We start from the raw sequence: 19041 nt of genomic DNA on the forward strand, positions 1-19041 counted from the left end.
CCTCCCTCCCCTTCCCCTCCCCTCCCTCCCCTCCTCTCCTCCTCCCCTCCCCCTCCCCTCCCTCTCCCCTCCCCTTCCCCTCCCCTCCTCTGCTCCTCCCCTCCCTCCCCTCCCTCTCCCCTCCCCCTCCCCTCCCCCTCCCCTCCCCTCCCCTCCACACCACCATGCCCTGGGCCACCAGGCTCCACCCCACTCCCCACAGTCACATCCTAGGGGGCACCAAGCCCTGCGTCATTAACAAGCTCCTCAGGTGATTCTGATCTGCTGTCCTGCTGAGAATTACTGTGATTAAAGGAAGATAGAAAGAGATCTGAAAACAAAACCCCCCAAAACTCAAGTGGTTTCCTACTGCAACAAAAAGCATGTTCTGCAATTATGCCATTTCAGCGTATATTTTTGGAATAATTCTCCTGGATAATCCACACGGAGGATAAAAGATGTTCCCAGGAATCTGCACAGCTATTCTCATACTTTCTTTGGTGATTCTGGTCAGCAGTCATAAGACCTTGATTTCTGGCTTAGCTTTTCAAACTGAAGGGCTGTTCAAAACAAGATGATGAACTTTCAGGGAAAGTAGGCCTCTGACTGCTCTATAATAGGAAAGGAGGGGAGGGCTCTTGTTTTCTTCAGAATTCCTCCTGCTGAAGGCCTCATCAACACAGAGCGCTTCAGTGGGGTCTCAGGCAGGACTTTCCAAACAGAGCAATTTCCGAAGTTATAAACATGCTGCCTGTTTTGGAAAGTGTGAGAATCTCTGGTCATCATCAGTTTGTAATTGTTGAAGTTTTACAAGTGAGGTTAAAAGGAAGAATTTTGGTAACAAATTTCTCAAATCAAAATAACAAGGACAAAATTACCCCAAATTTGTTATTCTCGATGACATAAATAGAACATGTTATTTGACAGAAATACTTTTTCACTCTCTTATTTTCTTCTAAAGAATTGTCTGGATGTTTTTTTGACAGATGAAATCTATTTTGTTAAAATAAAATAAATTAAAAGAAGGCATGTAATAAAAATAAAAGTGAAAAAAAAATACAGTTTGGGTAGCTCACTCCATAGCAGATGCCTGATGGCTGGAATGTTACTTGCTTCCTCCAGACCCCTATCTCACAATGCACTTTACCTCAGCCAACCCCGACGGACACGAGAATGGGCCGAGAACGCGTCAGGAAAGGAGAAAGACGGGGGAGCCCTAGAATGAGGTCAACTCCCACCTCTACATAGGCCTCCCGGAAGGATCACCCATCTTCCAAGCCCACTCCACCTTGGTCTCTGCAACTGTCAGAAGCAACCATTTTACAGCCAGCTCTTCTGTCCTTAAGGTGCTTCAAAAGTTTCCTGCCCAATGAATATCTGGTTTGTGGATTATTTGGTCTCAGACATATCCATTTGCATTTTTCCATGATGATTCGCAGTTTTGTCCCTGCCTTTCCCATTTTCCTAATTCCTTTAGATTATTCCTTTGCTTATGCTGGTGCTTATTACATTTCCCCATTCAGAATCATCTGTGAATTTCATTTTCAAGCCCCTTCTCACTCCCTAAGGTTAATAAAGACAGGTCTGAGTGAGATGGGAGGAAAGGCCAGCTTCCTCTAGCACCCCCCGAAGCCCACCCTCTGGAGCTAGCCCAGCGTCCTGAGGGCCGTTTCCTTCCACCCGGCACATTTTTCCATCCATGTGACAGGATGGGCAGCCAAGGTGATCTGCCTTCACTTATGCCACATCTCAGGACCCTTTATTAACTGCCAAAGTTCAGAATTCACGGGTGGAACATCTGTTCCCGGCAGTTTTTATGCTGGGGCTACACCCGAAAGGAAAGTGTTTGCCTTGTCCTCAAGAGCCACATGGCAAATTGTTGTCAGTTTAATATGTGCAGTATGGAAACACAATCCTCTCTCTCCTACCCTCTGGGAAATTACGTTTCCCTTCCATACCCCCGAATTGTTCTGAGGGTACCCTTCACTCTTCTTTTTATTGTTGTATAGAACAAGCAATCTCCCTTCAGGAGAGTCAGTGGGGAACCAAAGCCATTCAGTCCTTCTAAAATTACTTGGAAATTGGTCTGCAGTGTTTTCCGCCACCACTGAGCCCCTGAATTCTCACTTTGTGCAATCAGAGTTCTGCTGATCAAGGCAAGACTTTGCCAACTGGCAAAGCCTAGTTCCATGTAGGTCTTGGAAAGCAGGAGAAGGGTTGAAATCAGGATGCTCAAGAAAGATGCAAATTAGATTTAAAAATGATATTTGCTGACAGGAGGAGCCTAGAGAAAGTTCTTCTTTGCCTGAACTGGCTTCTGATACGAACTAGCTCTGCGGGCCTGGCCAATTGCTCCATCTGCTGGAGCCAATTTTCTGTCTTAGGATAAGAGATGGGAACTAGATAGTCTAAGGCCACATCCAGCTATAGATCTATGAGTAAGAATTGCACACAGTCCAGAAAAGAGTGCGTCCTTCCCAACAGATGTTCTCATTGCAAGAGGGAATGACTGTAGGGTGGAGAGCTGGGGGCCCTTAAGAATTGCAGAGCTTGCTTTAAGATCTCAAAAGTCTGTCTGAATCATGTTTACTATGGGACTTTTTTTTTTTTTAACATCTTTATTGGAGTATAATTGCTTTACAATGGTGTGTTAGTTTCTGCTTTCTAACAAAGTGAATCAGCTATACATATACATATATCCCCGTATCTCCTCCCTCTTGCGTCTCCCTCCCACCCTCTCTATCCCACCCCTCTAGGTGGACACAAAGCACCGAGCTGATCTCCCTGTGCTATGCGGCTGCTTCCCACTAGCTATCTATTTTACATCTGGTAGTGTATATATGTCCATGCCACTCTCTCACTTCGTCCCAGCTTACCCTTAACCCTCCCCATGTCCTCAAGTCCATTCTCTATGCCTGCGTCTTTATTCCTGTCCTGCCCCTAGCTTCTTCAGAACCATTTTTTTTTTTTTTTTAGATTCCATATATATGTGTTAGCACACGGTATTTGTTTTTCTCTTTCTGACTTACTTCACTCTGTATGACAGACTCGAGGTCCATCCACCTCATTACAAATAACTCAATTTCATTTCTTTTTATGGCTGCATAATATTCCATTGTATATATGTGCCACATCTTCTTTATGCATTCATCTGTCGATGGACACTGAGGTTGCTTCCATGTCCTGGCTATTGTAAATAGAGCTGCAGTGAACATTGTGGTACATGACTCTTTTTGAATTATGGTTTTCTCAGGGTATATGCCCAGTAGTGGGATTGCTGGGACTTCTTTTTATAGCATCATGAAGGAGATAGGCTCAAAGCCAGGACTGGCCAAAAACTGTGAAGCACACAGACTTTGTCTCTGTTTCTTTACACAACAGCTTTTGAAAGGACTTGCTCATGTAGTTCTCACACTCTTTCTCCTTGGGGAGGTGGGGGTGGGGTTGGGGGGGCATCTATCCTATGATGTAGTCCTGAGCCCTTCATTCAGGTGCTCATAAGAGACACAAAATGTCACCTCCCCAAGATACTTTCATTAATTTGAATACTCAAACAAGACTCCTTCGGGTACCATTGTATCCATTCATTCTTGAATATTAAGTGCCAGGCACAGTGATAAAAACTGGGTACACAAAGATGAATAAGATGAAGTTCCTGCCCTCAAAGAGTTCACTCTTTATTTAGCAAGGAAATCAAGTAAATGAACAGACAACGGTAACATATTTACAAGAGTGGCTCGTAAGAGTTTTCGATGGGATGATCACATAGCTTATGGTACAAACCAGGATATTTTTTAGAGTAAAGGGCCATGGTATTAACTAATATGCCTAAAGAAATGCACTTTCCAGGTCCATCACAGGCAAACCAGCCTATATGGTCATCCCAACTAATGAGAAAGTGTGGCCCCTTATGTCACCACTGAGACAGGGCCACACATGACTCAGGTAAGATCCCCACCCTGGAGAATTAGGTGATGCCTGATTCAAAATCAGCAGCAGTCTGCAATTCTATTTCAGATGACTGGTGATGATTTTTTGTAAACTATGTTCCCTTCCTTCCTCCGCTCCTCCCTCCCTCCCTTCCTTCCCAGTGGCTCCCCAGTAGAAGTAGTTATTATGAGAACCGTAACATAAAAAGCATGAGTATTCTAGGCGTCTATTCTATGAGGGAATAACTTGCCCAGTCCTTTACAAGACTTCTGTCCTCAGAATCCATTGGCCTGACCTCTCTTCTGGTAATTTTAATGCACTTCACTGTAAAGTCCTTAAAACACCACCCATGGAGTCAATCCCTGAAAACTGGGTTACAGGTGAAATTGTTTTATAATAAACTTCTTTCCTCCAAGTCTTCTGTACCATATTGACTTTAATACTATATCCTCTCAGGATGAGTTTTTACTGTAGAAAATTACTTTTCTGCACCATTAACCCCAGTCCAAGTATTTTTTTTTCTTTTTTTGTTTTTGTTTTAGTTTTGGCCAGATAGTTAGGTCCATGAATTTTTTTAAATGTTGGATTTAAGTTTATTTGTAATCAAGATGCTCTTTTTCCTACACCTCATTGCTAAAGATGCTAGATCTCTCGAACGGGTTTACTCCTTAGCCCTATGACTCAACATATATTATAAAAATAATCATACTCTGGCACTCCCTGAAATCTACTCTCTAAAATAACTGAAGCCTGGTGGCCTGGATGGGCTCAAGGCGGCCAGTGTTCTACCAGGCTAAGCCCTCCACAAAAACAGTCACCCTCATCTTCCATCTAGAGGTGTACTTAGAACTTGGGGACAAAACAGATTGCTGTTGCTTGTGATCTACGTTCTTTCATAGTTACATCATTCAGAAAAATATCTCCTCTGTGGTAAGGAATATCATAGTGTGGGTCCCATCTGTCCTGATATTTATTACTCCAAGTCACAAATGTAAGAACCAAATCAACAACTGCTTAGCTGATAAATAACCCCACAACTTGAAAAGTCAAATGTATGCCTATAGAACTCACCCTCTACCATGAACAACTGTCGAGAAAGAGCAGAAGGGACCATCATAGGCTTAGAATGTTTTAAAAGACTCCTAGGCAAAAACCTACAGTAAATCACATACTTAAGGATGGAACAATAAAAGAGGGTCCACTGGAACCAGGAAAATGACAAGCATGTCCTGCTCACCCTGTCTACTCATCATTGTATGAGAGATCCCAGCCAGCGTAAAAGACAAGTAGAAAAAATGAGAAGTACAAGATACGGGAAGGGGAAAAACTTTCATTATTGACAGATGGTATTATTTTCTAAGTAGAAAATTCAAAAGATTCTATAGACAAAAATGTTAGCATGGAGAGAGAACAACAAATTTGCAAGTTAAGAATCTATATACAAAAAAATCAGTAACATTCCTCTACTCCAACAGCAGCAAATTGGACATTTTAATTTTAGAAAATAAAATTAGGAAGTGTAATTTTAGTAAAAGATCCTATGTACAACAGCAACAAAAATTATTAGGTAAACAGAATATATTAACAAAAGGTGGACAAAACTTTAGGGAAAGTTGTATAACATTTTAAAAACAAGGATAAAGAGATATGCTAGACACATAGTAGGGAAGTTTTAATATCATTAGGATAATAATTTTATTCAAGTCTACCTACAAATTCAACACAATTCCAAACACTATCTTGATATTTTTTGTGGAAATTGGCAAGCTGATTGTATAGCTCATATGAATAGCCAAGACAATTTTGAAGAAAAAGAATAAAGACAATTCGTATTGTACTAGCTGTCAAGAATTGCTCTAAAACTACAGTAATTAAAACAGAGTTAGCTCAGCACACCAATGGAATAGACCCACATCTATATAGAAACTTTGTGAATGACAGTGGTGGCAATACCAGTCAATGGAGAAAGAATAAGCTACTTAACAAATAATGCCAGGACAATTAGCTATTTCTATAGAATAAAATAATTAAAAGTTAGTTTCCTATGCAAAAATAAATCCAATATGGATTAAAAACCTAGGTGTTGAAACAAAGTAATGTTGTAAAACTTTTAGAAGAATATAAAAAATATCGTATAACTTTGCAGAAAGGAAGGACTTCTTGTACAAGTCACAGGAAGTACCAACCATAGAGGGAAAAATTGATAAATTTAGCTATAATAAAGTTAAAAACTTTGGGGTAAAAAAACAAACATAACAATTAAAGGACATGCCACAAATTAGCAGAAGATATTTCTTACTCTTAAAACCAAAAAAAGAACTAGTATTCAGAATACAAAAATTGATATGTATATATATATATATATATATAATATAAAATTGACATATAAATATTGATCCTTCAAATCAGTAACAAAAACAAAGAAGAAAAAGTATAAGCAAAAGCTACAAACAGAAAATTTACAAAGAAGACGACTGAATAGCCAGTAAATACATGAAAACATCAAGAAAATATTATTTCATACCCATCAGATTTGAAAAAATCTAAGAGTCTTACAACACACATGTTGGCAAGGATGTGGGAAAACAAGACGTCATATAATACTGGTGAAAGTATGAATATCTACAAGTGCTTTGGAAAGCAATTTCACATTATAGAAAAGCTGAAAATAAACATACCCTGTCACCAAGTAATTTTACTTCTAGGTAATTACCCTAGGTAAACTCTCACACATGTGCTCAAGGAGACTTCTACACGGTTGGTTGTCGCAATGTTATTTTTAATAGCAAAATGTTGGAAACTATTTAAAAGACCATCAACAGAGAATGGCTAAACTGTGGTATATTTATATAATGGAATACTAAGCCACTGTTAAAATGAGTGAATGAATAATTCCATAGGTGGTAACATAACTAAATCAGGAAAATATAAAGTTCAGCAAAAATAAGGAAATTTACAGTATACTATTTATGTACATTTAAAAAACTCAAAACAATACTATATATTGAAAATACATATTAATTTAAAGACAGTGGTTATTTCTGGGGAAGGAAGAAATGGGAGTTTATTATCTATAAAATTTCATTTCATTTAAAGAAAAAATCTGAGTCAAATACATCAAGGTATTAACATCTGTTAAATCTGAATGGTAGATGCATAAATATTTGTAATTTTTTGTTTTTTTGTGTGTAATAAACATTTTCATAACTTAAACAAAATATTTAAAAATTAAACATTAAATAAAGGAATAGATCAATATGTGAATAAATTAATGATGAATGAACACCCCAGATATTGGGGCATATTACACAAACAGTGGTAGAATATTACTGCTGTAAGCACCATTAGCAAGTATCTAATCTTACTCCATATTTGACATGTGTGGAAACTGACACCTAGAGAAATTAAGTGACATCAAAGCCACACTAGTAGTCAGATTTGGAATCCAGGCTTTCCAACTTGCAGTCCAGGACTCCCTTCCATCATGCCTTGGGTACATATCACTGCCACCTTCATTAGAAGATGCAAAGATTTACAAGTATCAGGAATGGTATGGAGAAGCCCTACTGTCCTCAATAACCCAAGAGTCATTCTCTAAAGGTCTCTCAATGTAAAGAGTAACATTTATAAACATTCTGAGAAAACTACATAGTTTATTTATGTCATGGCTTCATCTCAAACCCTAGGATAACCTCTGCCAATTGTCCATTATGGGCAAACAGAGAGAGAAAAATAAATATCTCAAGGAAGAGTTGACTGGGGCTATAAGAACCCTGCTTACACCCTGGCTGGTAGAAGAGAGCACTATTCATCTCATTCATCTTTCTGAAGTTGAGGTCTCCTCTGGACCCCACCAGGTCAACAATATCCAATATCCTTTCTCAAATCACCATGCATTCTGGTGTCTTGAGCAACCTTCAGATGCCCTGATGCAGGCAATTCCCTGTCAGAGTCTGAAGAGAGTGAGCTTTCTCATTTATTCTTGTCATCCTCTCCCTGTCCACTTTATTCATGGTTATCCATGGCTTCATTCATAAAGTCCACATTATCTGAATTGAAGACTGGGTTTCAAAGTCCTTTCCACTGCCTGGTGCTTTACTGTAATTAACAACAATAGCTAATTTTATTGAATGCTCACTAAGGGCTAGACATTGTTCTATGCACTTTTTGATTGTTAACTCATTTAATCATCACAAAAACCTTGTGAGGTGGATACAATAATTACCATCATTTTAAAGGTAAGGACTCACAATCATAAGACTTAAGAACATTTTGCAAGATCATGCTAATGAAGTCATGGAAGAGGATTCAAACCTAGACAGTTTTTGTTCCTGAGCCTAAACCATGACACACTACACCAAATTTACTTCATTCTTTGAGTACTTACTCACTTTTGGAAAAAATTTAAAGAGAAATGGAGACAGTTTGCTATTACTCCAGTTTGAAGTCAGGAGGTGTGAAACCTCCAGCTTTGCTCCTCTTGCTCAGGGTTTCTGAGTGATTGATTTGTGTAGTGGGCCTCGCTACTGGACGGGAACCAGGGCTGGAGTGGAGTAGGCTGCTTTTGTGTAATTTTCTTTGCCTATTATCCTGTAATTCTGCAAATTTTCATAGCCAGTTTTGAGAAGTCTTTTTACTTTCATTTGGACCAATGTCAAAGTAAGAATAATCTTAGGATAAAGGATCTTAGGTTAGAGTCAACTCATAGATGAACTAATGTAAGTAGTGGAGACAGATACTGTCTCTCTCTCTTCCCCACCATCCCTATAATGTATATACTACATTTTATTTATCCATTCATCTGTTGATGGACACAAAGGTTGTTTCCATATCTTGGACATAGTGGTGCAGATACCTCTTTAACATAGTGTTTTCATTTCCTTTGAATATATACCCAGAAATGGAAATGCTGCATCATATAGTAGTTCTACTTTTAATTTTTAAGGAACTTCTATACTGTTTTCCATAATGGTTATACCAATTTACATTTACACCAACAGTGCACAAGAGTTCCATTTTCTTCATATCCTTACCAACACTTGTTATCTTTTGACTTTTTGATGATAGTTATCCTAACAGGTGTGAAGTAATATCTCATTGTGGTTTTGATTTGCATTTCTTGCCTAATAGCTCTGGCGAGGACTTCCAGTACTTTACTGAATAAAAATGGTGAAAGTGGGCATCCTTGTCTTGTTCCTGATCTTAGAAAAAAGCTGTCACCTTTTCACCATTGAGTATGATGTTAGCTACATTGAGATGTAGGCCTGTCATACATAGCTTTTATTATGTTGAGGTACATTTATTATATACTTTATTTGTTGAGAGTTTTATTATGAAAAGATGTTGAACCTTGTCAAATGCTTTCCCTCATCCCTATAATGTACCTCTGACCATATATGTAAAGAGAAACCCACTTAGGGAGAAAATACTTGCAGATGTACATCCAATCAAGTTTCCATTATCATTTTCTCTTTTATCTTTCATATATGTAGTCCAACTTGTCTATTTTTTCCTTTGTCTAATCCTAAAATCCAGGGCTACAAGGATGTAAGAGACCATCACTTCCTTCAGTGACTCAAAAATCACCTTATTAGAGGGGTCTTCCTGACCATCCCATAAAAAGTTACATCACCCCCTCTCTACTCTACACCTTGGCTATTCCCTCCCCACTTAGCCTCCTTTGTTTGCCTACATATACCTTCTACTGCCTGCTATGTTATATATTTGTTTGTTGTCTCTCTTCCCTAGAATGTAAGTTCTATAAAGACGGGGCTTTATTCTGTTTGCTGATGTATCTTCAGTGTCTACAGTAGTGTCAGAAATTAAACCTGGCTCTGCATCTAATAGGTATTTCAAAAATCGAGTACCAGAGTTCGGGAATTTGCTCTTTTTCTTTTATTCTCCCTAGTCCTCACTGCTTGGAAGCTCTCTGGTGTCTCGTAATATATGACTTTCTCTGTAGCTAATCAGTGGGAATTTTGGCCTGCTAAAAATCGTTCTATTCTGTCTCTGCTTCCCTCTGCCCCCGCCCAGTGCCAATTCCATCAGTTCAACCCAGTTTTCTTGTTTTCTGGCACCTCAGTGAATTAGAAAGGTCAAGGCAGCATTCTCTGCTGTTTGACCCCAGGATGTTATGCGCCCAGGGCCTGGGAATAAAATTTCTGCTCATGCCTTTTCCTGTTCCTCACAGCAGCTTCAGCTCATTGGCTAAAGGTTTCTAATTCATTATGTCATTTAAAGGAAACCTGACAAGGTCCTTTGGGTGTCCTGATGTAATGGAGTCTTGTTTAAATTTAAAGCTTGGTTATTTACTCTCCTTCAAAAATTAATGGAGGACATTTCTTATCATTTTCTACTATATTTGATTAACCTGTTATATAGGTGTGATATGGCAGTGACTGGTAATTTCATGATTTGGCTGCTAGTTGAATTAAAGCACTATAACTTTTAATATTTTTTAAACATCTTTATTGGAGTATAATTGCTTTACAATGTTGTGTTAGTTTCTGCTGTATAACAAAGTGAATCAGCTATACGTATACATATATCCCCATATTCCCTCCCTCTTGCATCTCCCTCCCACCCTCCCTATTCCACCCCTCTAGGTGGTCATAAAGCACCGAGCTGATCTCCCTGTGCTATGCGGCTGCTTCCCACTAGCTATCTATTTTATATTTGGTAGTGTATATATGTCCATGCCACTCTCTCACTTCGTCCCAGCTTACCCTTCCCCCTCTCCGTGTCCTCAAGTCCATTCTCTACAACTGTGTCTTTATTCCTGTCCTGTCCCTAGGTTCTTCAGAACCATTTTTTTTTTTTTAGGTTCCATATGTTTGTATTAGCATATGGTATTTGTTTTTCTCTTTCTGACTTACTTCACTCTGTGTGACAGACTCTAGGTCCATCCACCTCACTACAAATAACTCAGGTTTGTTTCCTTTTATGACTGAGTAATATTCCATTGTATATATGTGCCACATCTTCTTTATCCATTCATCTGTCGATGGACACTGAGGTTGCTTCCATGTCCTGGCTATTGTGAATAGTGCTGCAATGAACGTTGTGGTACATGACACTTTTTGAATTATGGTTTTCTCAGGGTATATGCCCAGTAGTGGAAGTGCTGGGTTGTACAGTAGTTCTAGTTTTAGTTTTTTAAGGAACTTCCATACTGCTCTCCATAGTGGCTGTATCAATTTACATTCCCACCAACAGAAAGCACTATAACTTTCTTATTCATAAACTATGAATATGCCACAAAACTTTGTTGAGTATGTTGGTTAATGGAATCAAAGTTTAAAAAAAAGATTCTATGGTGATGGACTGAAACTGGTAGAATAAAATAGAACATGGATATAAATATAAAATCTTACATTTAGACAATGAATAAACAAACAAAAAAAGCAAACCTTGGCTAAGGATAAGGTAGAGGAACACAGCTTAAAAGCAGATCATAGTGTTTATTTACCACAAACCATAAATGAACCCTAAGTATGTGACAGGGTTGCTAAAAATAAGGTAGAAGAACTATTTTAGGTTTTTCCAGTACTAGTGTGGTATCCAGGTTAGTTCTACTTTTCTTGGTCACACCACATCTAAATTATTCCAGTTTTGGCCTTACTTTTTAAAGTGGACATGGATAAACAAGGACACATGTAAAGAACAGTGAAGAACTTAAATGCAAATTTTAGACTTGAGAGACTCTTTTTTTTTTCCACTCAAGACTTACTCTTTAACAATGGAATTTAGATATTCAGTTATTAATAAATGGAAGCAGTGCCATACAGATTTGCTTTGTACATGTTCAGAAGACTCAAGTCATACAGAGGTATAATTTGGGACTATGTAACTGCAGGTATTTTAAAGATTAGAGCTGTTGAATGATAAGGGCTACTCTTGTGTGAGAGAGAAAACTCCTTGTTCTTGGAGGTGCTCAAACAAAGGATGGTTGTCCCTCTATGAGGAATACTGTGACAAAATGGAAAATTATAGGGGATGACCATTAGGTTGCTTCAACTTTGGGATGCTCAGCTTCAGTGTAATTTTGCAACTCCACCGCTATGCTGTGAGAGGCACTGAAATAGGGAGAGAAAAGAATCATCGGATTGCTCTTAGATAGCCTCAACCACCAGAGGGCAGACAGCAGAAGCAAGAAAAACTACAATCCTGCAGCCTGTGGAACAAAAACCACATTCACAGAAAGACAGACAAGATGAAAAGGCAGAGGGCTATATACCAGATGAAGGAACAAGATAAAACCCCAGAAAAACAACTAAATGAAGTGGAGATAGGCAACCTTCCAGAAAAAGAATTCACAATAATGATAGTGAAGATGAACCAGGACCTTGGAATAAGAATGGAGGCAAAGATCGAGAAGATGCAAGAAATGTTTAACAAAGACCTAGAAGAATTAAAGAACAAACAGAGATGAACAATACAATAACTGAAATGAAAACTTCACTAGAAGGAATAAATAACAGAATAACTGAGGCAGAAGAACGGATAAGTGACCTGGAAGACAGAATGGTGGAATTCACTGCTGTGGAACAGACTAAAGAAAAAAGAATGAAAAGAAATGAAGACAGCCTAAGAGACCTCTGGGACAATATTAAATGCAAAAACATTTGCATTATAGGGGTCCCAGAAGGAGAAGAGAGAGAGAAAGGACCAGAGAAAATATTTGAAGAGATTATAGTCGAAAACTTCCCTAACATGGGAAAGGAAATAGCCACCCAAGTCCAGGAAGCGCAGAGAGTCCCATACAGGATAAACCCAAGGAGAAACACGCTGAGACACATAGTAATCAAATGGGCAAAAATTAAAGACAAAGAAAAATTATTGAAAGCAGCAAGGGAAAACAACAAATAACATACAAGGGAACTCCCATAAGGTTAACAGCTGATTTCTCAGCAGAAACTCTACAAGCCAGAAGGGCATGATATACTTAAAGTTATGAAAGGGAAGAACCTACAACCAAGATTATTCTACCCGGCAAGGATCTCACTCAGATTCGATGGAGAAATCAAAAGCTTTACAGACAAGCAAAAGCTAAGAGAATTCATCACCACCAAACCAGCTCTACAACAAATGCTAAAGGAACTTCTCAAAGTGGGAAACACAAGAGAAGAAAAGGACCTACAAAAACAAACCCAAAACAATTAAGAAAATGGTCATAGGAACATACATATCAATAATTACCTTAAACATGAATGGAAATCAAAAGAAAGCTGGAGTAGCTATACTCATATCAGATAAAATAGACTTTAAAATAAAGAATGTTACAAGAGACAAGGAAGGACACTACATAATGATCAAGGGATCAATCCAAGAAGAAGAGGAAGAAATAACAATTATAAATATGTATGCACCCAACATAGGAGCACCTCAATACATAAGGCAATTGCTAACAGCTATAAAAGAGGAAATCGACAGTAACACAATAATAGTGGGGGACTTTAACGCCTCACTTACACCAATGGACAGATCATCCAAAATGAAAATAAATAAGGAAACAGAAGCTTTAAATGACACAATAGACCAGATAGATTTAATTGATATTTATAGGACATTCCATCCAAAAACAGCAGATTACACTTTCTTCTCAGGTGCGCATGGAACATTCTCCAGGATAGATCACATCTTGGGTCACAAATCAAGCCTCAGTAAATTTAAGAAAATTGAAATCATATCAAGCATCTTTTCTGACCACAACACTATGAGATTAGAAATGAATTACAGGGAAAAAAATGTAAAAAACACAAACACATGGAGGCCAAACAATACGTTACTAAATAACCAAGAGATCACTGAAGAAATCAAAGAGGAAATCAAAAAATACCTAGAGACAAATGACAATGAAAACACGACGACCCAAAACCTATGGGATGCAGCAAAAGCAGTTCTAAGAGGGAAGTTTATAGCTATACAAGCTTACCTAAAGAAACAAGAAAAATCTCAAGTAAATAATCTAACCTTACACCTAAAGGAACTAGAGAAAGAAGAACAAACAAAACCCAAAGTTAGCAGAAGGAAAGAAATCATAAAGATCAGAGCAGAATTAAATGAAATAGAAACAAAGAAAACAATAGGAAAGATCAGTAAAACTAAAATCTGTTTCTTTGAGAAGATAAACAAAATTGGTAAGCCATTAGCCAGACTCATCAAGAAAAAGAGGGAGAGGACTCAAATCAATAAAATCAGAAATGAAAAAGGAGAAGTTACAACAGACACCGCAGAAATACAAAGCATCCTAAGAAACTACTACAAGCAACTCTATGCCAATAAAATGGACAACCTGGAAGAAATGGACAAATTCTTAGAAAGGTATAACCTTCCAAGACTGAACCAGGAAGAAACAGAAAATATCAACAGACCAATCACAAGTCATGAAATTGAAACTGTGATTAAAAATCTTCCAACAAACAAAAGTCCAGGACCAGATGGCTTCACAGGTGAATTCTATCAAACATTTAGAGAAGAGCTAACACCCATCCTTCTCAAACTCTTCCAAAAAATTGCAGAGGAAGGAACACTCCCAAACTCATTCTGTGAGGCCACCATCACCCTGATACCAAAACCAGACAAAGACACTACAAAAAAAGAAAATTACAGACCAATATCACTGATGAATATAGATGCAAAAATCCTCAACAAAATATTAGCAAACAGAATCCAACAACACATTAAAAGGATCATACACCATGATCAAGTGGGATTTATCCCAGGGATGCAAGGATTCTTCAATATACGCAAATCAATCACTGTGATACACCATATTAACAAATGGAAGAAGAAAAACCATATGATCATCTCAATCGATGCAGAAAAAGCTTTTGACAAAATTCAACACCCATTTATGATAAAAACTCTCCAGAAAGTGGGCATAGAGGGAACCTACCTCAACATAATAAAGGCCATATATGACCAACCCACAGCAAACATCATTCTCAATGGTGAAAAACTGAAAGCATTTCCTCTAAGATCAGGAACGAGACAAGGATGTCCACTCTCACCACTATTATTCAACATAGTTCTGGAAGTCCTAGCCAGGGCAATAAGAGAAGAAAAAGAAATAAAAGGCATACAAATTGGAAAAGAAGAAGTAAAACTGTCACTGTTTGCAGATGACATGATACTACACATAGAGAATCCTAAAGATGCTACCAGAAAACTACTAGAGCTAATCAATGAATTTGATAAAGTAGCAGGATACAAAATTAATGCACAGAAATCTCTTGCATTCCTATACACTAATGATGAAAAATCTGAAAGAGAAATTAAGGAAACACTCCCATTTACCATGGCAACAAAAAGAATAAAATACCTAGGAATAAACCTACCTAAGGAGACAAAAGACCTGTATGCAGAAAACTATAAGACACAGTTGAAAGAAATTAAAGATGATACAAACAGATGGAGAGGTATACCATGTTCTTGGATTGGAAGAATCAATATTGTGAAAATGACTATACAACCCAAAGCAATCTACAGATTCAATGCAATCCCTATCAAATTACCAATGGCATTTTTTACGGAACTAGAACAAATCATCTTAAAATTTGCATGGAGACACAAAAGACCCCGAATAGCCAAAGCAGTCTTGAGGGAAAAAAACGGAGCTGGAGGAATCAGACTCCTTGACTTCGGACTATACTACAAAGCTACAGTAATGAAGACAATATGGTACTGGCACAGAAACAGAAACATAGATCAATGGAACAAGATAGAAAGCCCAGAGATAAACCTATGTACCTATGGTCAACTAATCTATGACAAAGGAGACAAGGATATACAATGGAGAAAAGACATCCTCTTCAATAAGTGGTGCTGGGAAAACTGGACAGCTACATGGAAAAGAATGAAATTAGACTACTCCCTAATACCATACACAAAAATAAACTCAAAATGGATTCGAGACCTAAATGTAAGACCGGACACTATAAAACTCTTAGAGGAAAACATAGGAAGAAGAACACTCTTTGACATAAATCACAGCAAGATCTTTTTTGATCCACCTCTTAGAGTAATGGAAATAAAAACAAAAATAAACAAATGGGACCGAATGAAACTTCAAAGCTTTTGCATAGCAAAGGAAACCAAAAACAAGACGAAAAGACAACCCTCAGAATGGGAGAAAATATTTGCAAACGAATCAACGGACAAAGGATTAATCTCCAAAATATATAAACAGCTCATGCAGCTCAATATTAAAGAAACAAACAACCCAATCCAAAAATGGGCAGAAGACCTAAATAGACATTTCTCCAAAGAAGACATACAGATGGCCAAGAAGCACATGAAAAGCTGCTCAACATCACTAATTATTAGAGAAATGCAAATCAAAACTACAATGAGGTATCACCTCACACCAGTTAGAATGGGCATCATCAGAAAATCTACAAACAACAAACGCTGGAGAGGGTGTGGAGAAAAGGGAACCCTCTTGCACTGTCGGTGGGAATGTAAATTGATACAGCCACTATGGGGAACAATATGGAGGTTCCTTAAAAAACTAAAAATAGAATTACCATATGATCCAGCAATCCCACTACTGGGCATATAACCAGAGAAAACCATAATTCAAAAAGACACATGCACCCCAATGTTCATTGCAGCACTATTTACAATAGCCAGGTCATGGAAGCAACCTAAATGCCCATCGACAGATGAATGGATAAAGAAGTCGTGGTACATATATACAATGGAATATTACTCAGCCATAAAAAGGAATGAAATTGAGTCATTTGTTGAGATGTGGATGGATCTAGAGACTGTCATACAGAGTGAAGTCAGAAAGAGAAAAACAAATATCGTATATTAACGCATGTATGTGGAGCCTAGAAAAATGGTACAGATGAACCGGTTTGCAGGGCAGAAGCTGAGACACAGATGTAGAGAACAAACGTATGGACACCAAGGGGGGAAAACCGCGGTGGGGTGGGGATCGTGGTGTGCTGAATTGGGCGATTGGGATTGACATGTATACACTGATGTGTATAAAATTGATGACTAATAAGAACCTGCAGTAAAACAAACAAACAAACAAACAAACAAAAAGTATCATGGGATTGTCTTTAGCTCTTAGGAAACGGCAAACCTTAAGGAGACTATGTGGATCAAAGAGAAGAGAGAGGAGCGGTGGTTCTCATTTCTTTTTTAAGTAACAGACTCCTCCATCCTGCCTTTAAAAATTTAAATGCTATACAGAACCCAACTGGGAAATAAAGAGCTAATTTGAGTGGACAAGACTGGGGGTAGCCACAGACCTGGATCCCTACCCACTCAGCTCCTTCACCCTCAGAAAGGTCCCTGTGCTATTTCTTTGGAAGTTGTATGTGTTAATTTCCAGATTTCTGTCTAGGACCTGAGGGTTTCAATTTCTCAATGAAGTAGTTGGTGAGGCTAGCAGAGATAATCCAAGAATTTTCCTGAATTTACGAAAGGCTTAATCTTCAGATAGTAGAATTATATTGACGTCTTGGGTATGTGTGTGTAACTCTAAAAAATAATCAAGGTAAAAAGACAGAAGAAAGCATGCTTAATCCCATATAAGTCAGGAAAGGAGTAAGAAGAAGCAAAGAGATATATACAGAGGGGAGTGGTCAAGATGGTAAAGCAGGAAGACCCTGAGGTTACCTCTTCCCATGAGCACACCAAAATTACAACTATTTACAGAGCAACTATTAATGAGAAAGACTGGAACACTAGCGGAAAGGATCTTCTACAACTAAAGATATAAAGAAAGAACCACAATGGTAGGAGGGGCAGAGACACGGTATAGTCAAGACCCATATGCCCTAGGTGGGTGACTCACAAACAGAAGAATAATTACAACTGCAGAGGTTCTGCCCGAGGAGTGAGGGATCCAGGATCCCAGCCTAGAGTGTGGCACCGAGAAGATGAGTCCCCAGAATGTTTGGCTTTGAAGGCTAGTGGGGCTTATTTTTGGGGAGAGCCAGAGAGCTGTGGGAAACAGAGACCCCATTCTTAAAGGGCACACATAAAACGTCATGTGCTCCAAGACCCAGGGCAGACGCAGTAATTTGAGAGGAGCCTGGGTCAGATCCACCTGCTGATCTTGAAGAGCCTCCTGGAGAGGCAGAAGGCAACTGGAGCTTACCCTGAGGACACAGACACTGGTGGCAGCCATTTGGGGCAGTTTTTTCTACCACGTGGACACTGGTGCTAACAAGCACCATTCTCGAACCCTTCCACTAGGTAATTAGCCCCGGGGACCCGGCCCCGCCCACCAGCCTGTCAGCACCAATACTGGGATGTCTCAAGCCAAACATCTAGTTGGATGGGGACACAGCCCCACCCACGCAGGCCAGCTGCTTAGGACCCCTTGAGTCCACAGCCACCATGGGATCGGGCCCTGTCAACCAAGGGCTGAGGACCTGGCCCTGCACACGTATACTGGCACTAGCCCCGTGACTCCCAGGGCCCTGCAGCCAGAGACCCTGGGACCCAGCTCCACCTACCAGTGGGCTGGCACTATCCCCAGGACCAGCCTCACCTACCAGTGGGCAGGTAGCACATGGGGATATGGTGGGCCCAGGACACACTCACCAGCAGGCACACACCAATTCTAGGACTAATGCAGTCCCAAAGCCTGCTGTGTCAGGACCCAGCCCACCCACCAGCAGGCCAGCAACTGCCCTGGGACTGCCTAGGCTCCAGCCCCGCACACCAGCAAGCTGACACCAGCTTTGGGACACCCCAGATCCCAGAGCCAGCCACTTTGGAATCCAGTTCCACTAACCAGCAGGTCAACACCAGCCCTGGGATCCCCAGGGCCCTGCAGCCAGAGACCCTGGGACCTAGATCCACACATCAGCAGCTGGCACTAGCTCAGGGACCCTCTGGGCCCCAGCCCTGCCCACCAGCAGGCCAAAACCAGCTCTAAGGTACCTCAGACCTCTCATCCAGCTGCCCTGGGATCCAGCCCCACTCACCAGTGGGCCAGCAGTAGCCCCAGGATCCTCTGGGGACCTGCAGTCAGCTACCCTCGTAACCCAGCCCTGCCCACCACCTACCAGCAGCCTCCGCACAAGGCAAGGTCTGGCGACCAACTGAACTGGAGGCCAGCCACACCTACCACACTGCCCATAGTAGTCAGCCTGCCACAACAGA

The 19041-nt window shown here is 39.6% G+C and overlaps 1 protein-coding gene across 25 annotated transcripts in view; it reads right to left on the reverse strand.

Moving 5' to 3' along the window:
* Positions 1-19041, reverse strand: part of RASGRP1 (RAS guanyl releasing protein 1) — a 996665-nt gene that overhangs the window by 216725 nt on the left and 760899 nt on the right. The window contains exon 1 of one of the 25 annotated variants that reach the window (XM_068549137.1): positions 1268-1323. The exons of the other annotated variants lie outside the window; for them this stretch is intronic. The gene's annotated coding sequence lies outside the window, so the exon portion shown is untranslated. Of the gene's footprint in view, positions 1-1267; positions 1324-19041 lie in introns of those variants that run through there. 25 annotated transcript variants of the gene reach the window in all.

The sequence above is a fragment of the Eschrichtius robustus genome, chromosome 1 (genome assembly GCF_028021215.1).
Source record: "Eschrichtius robustus isolate mEscRob2 chromosome 1, mEscRob2.pri, whole genome shotgun sequence".
Taxonomy (NCBI): domain Eukaryota; kingdom Metazoa; phylum Chordata; class Mammalia; order Artiodactyla; family Eschrichtiidae; genus Eschrichtius; species Eschrichtius robustus.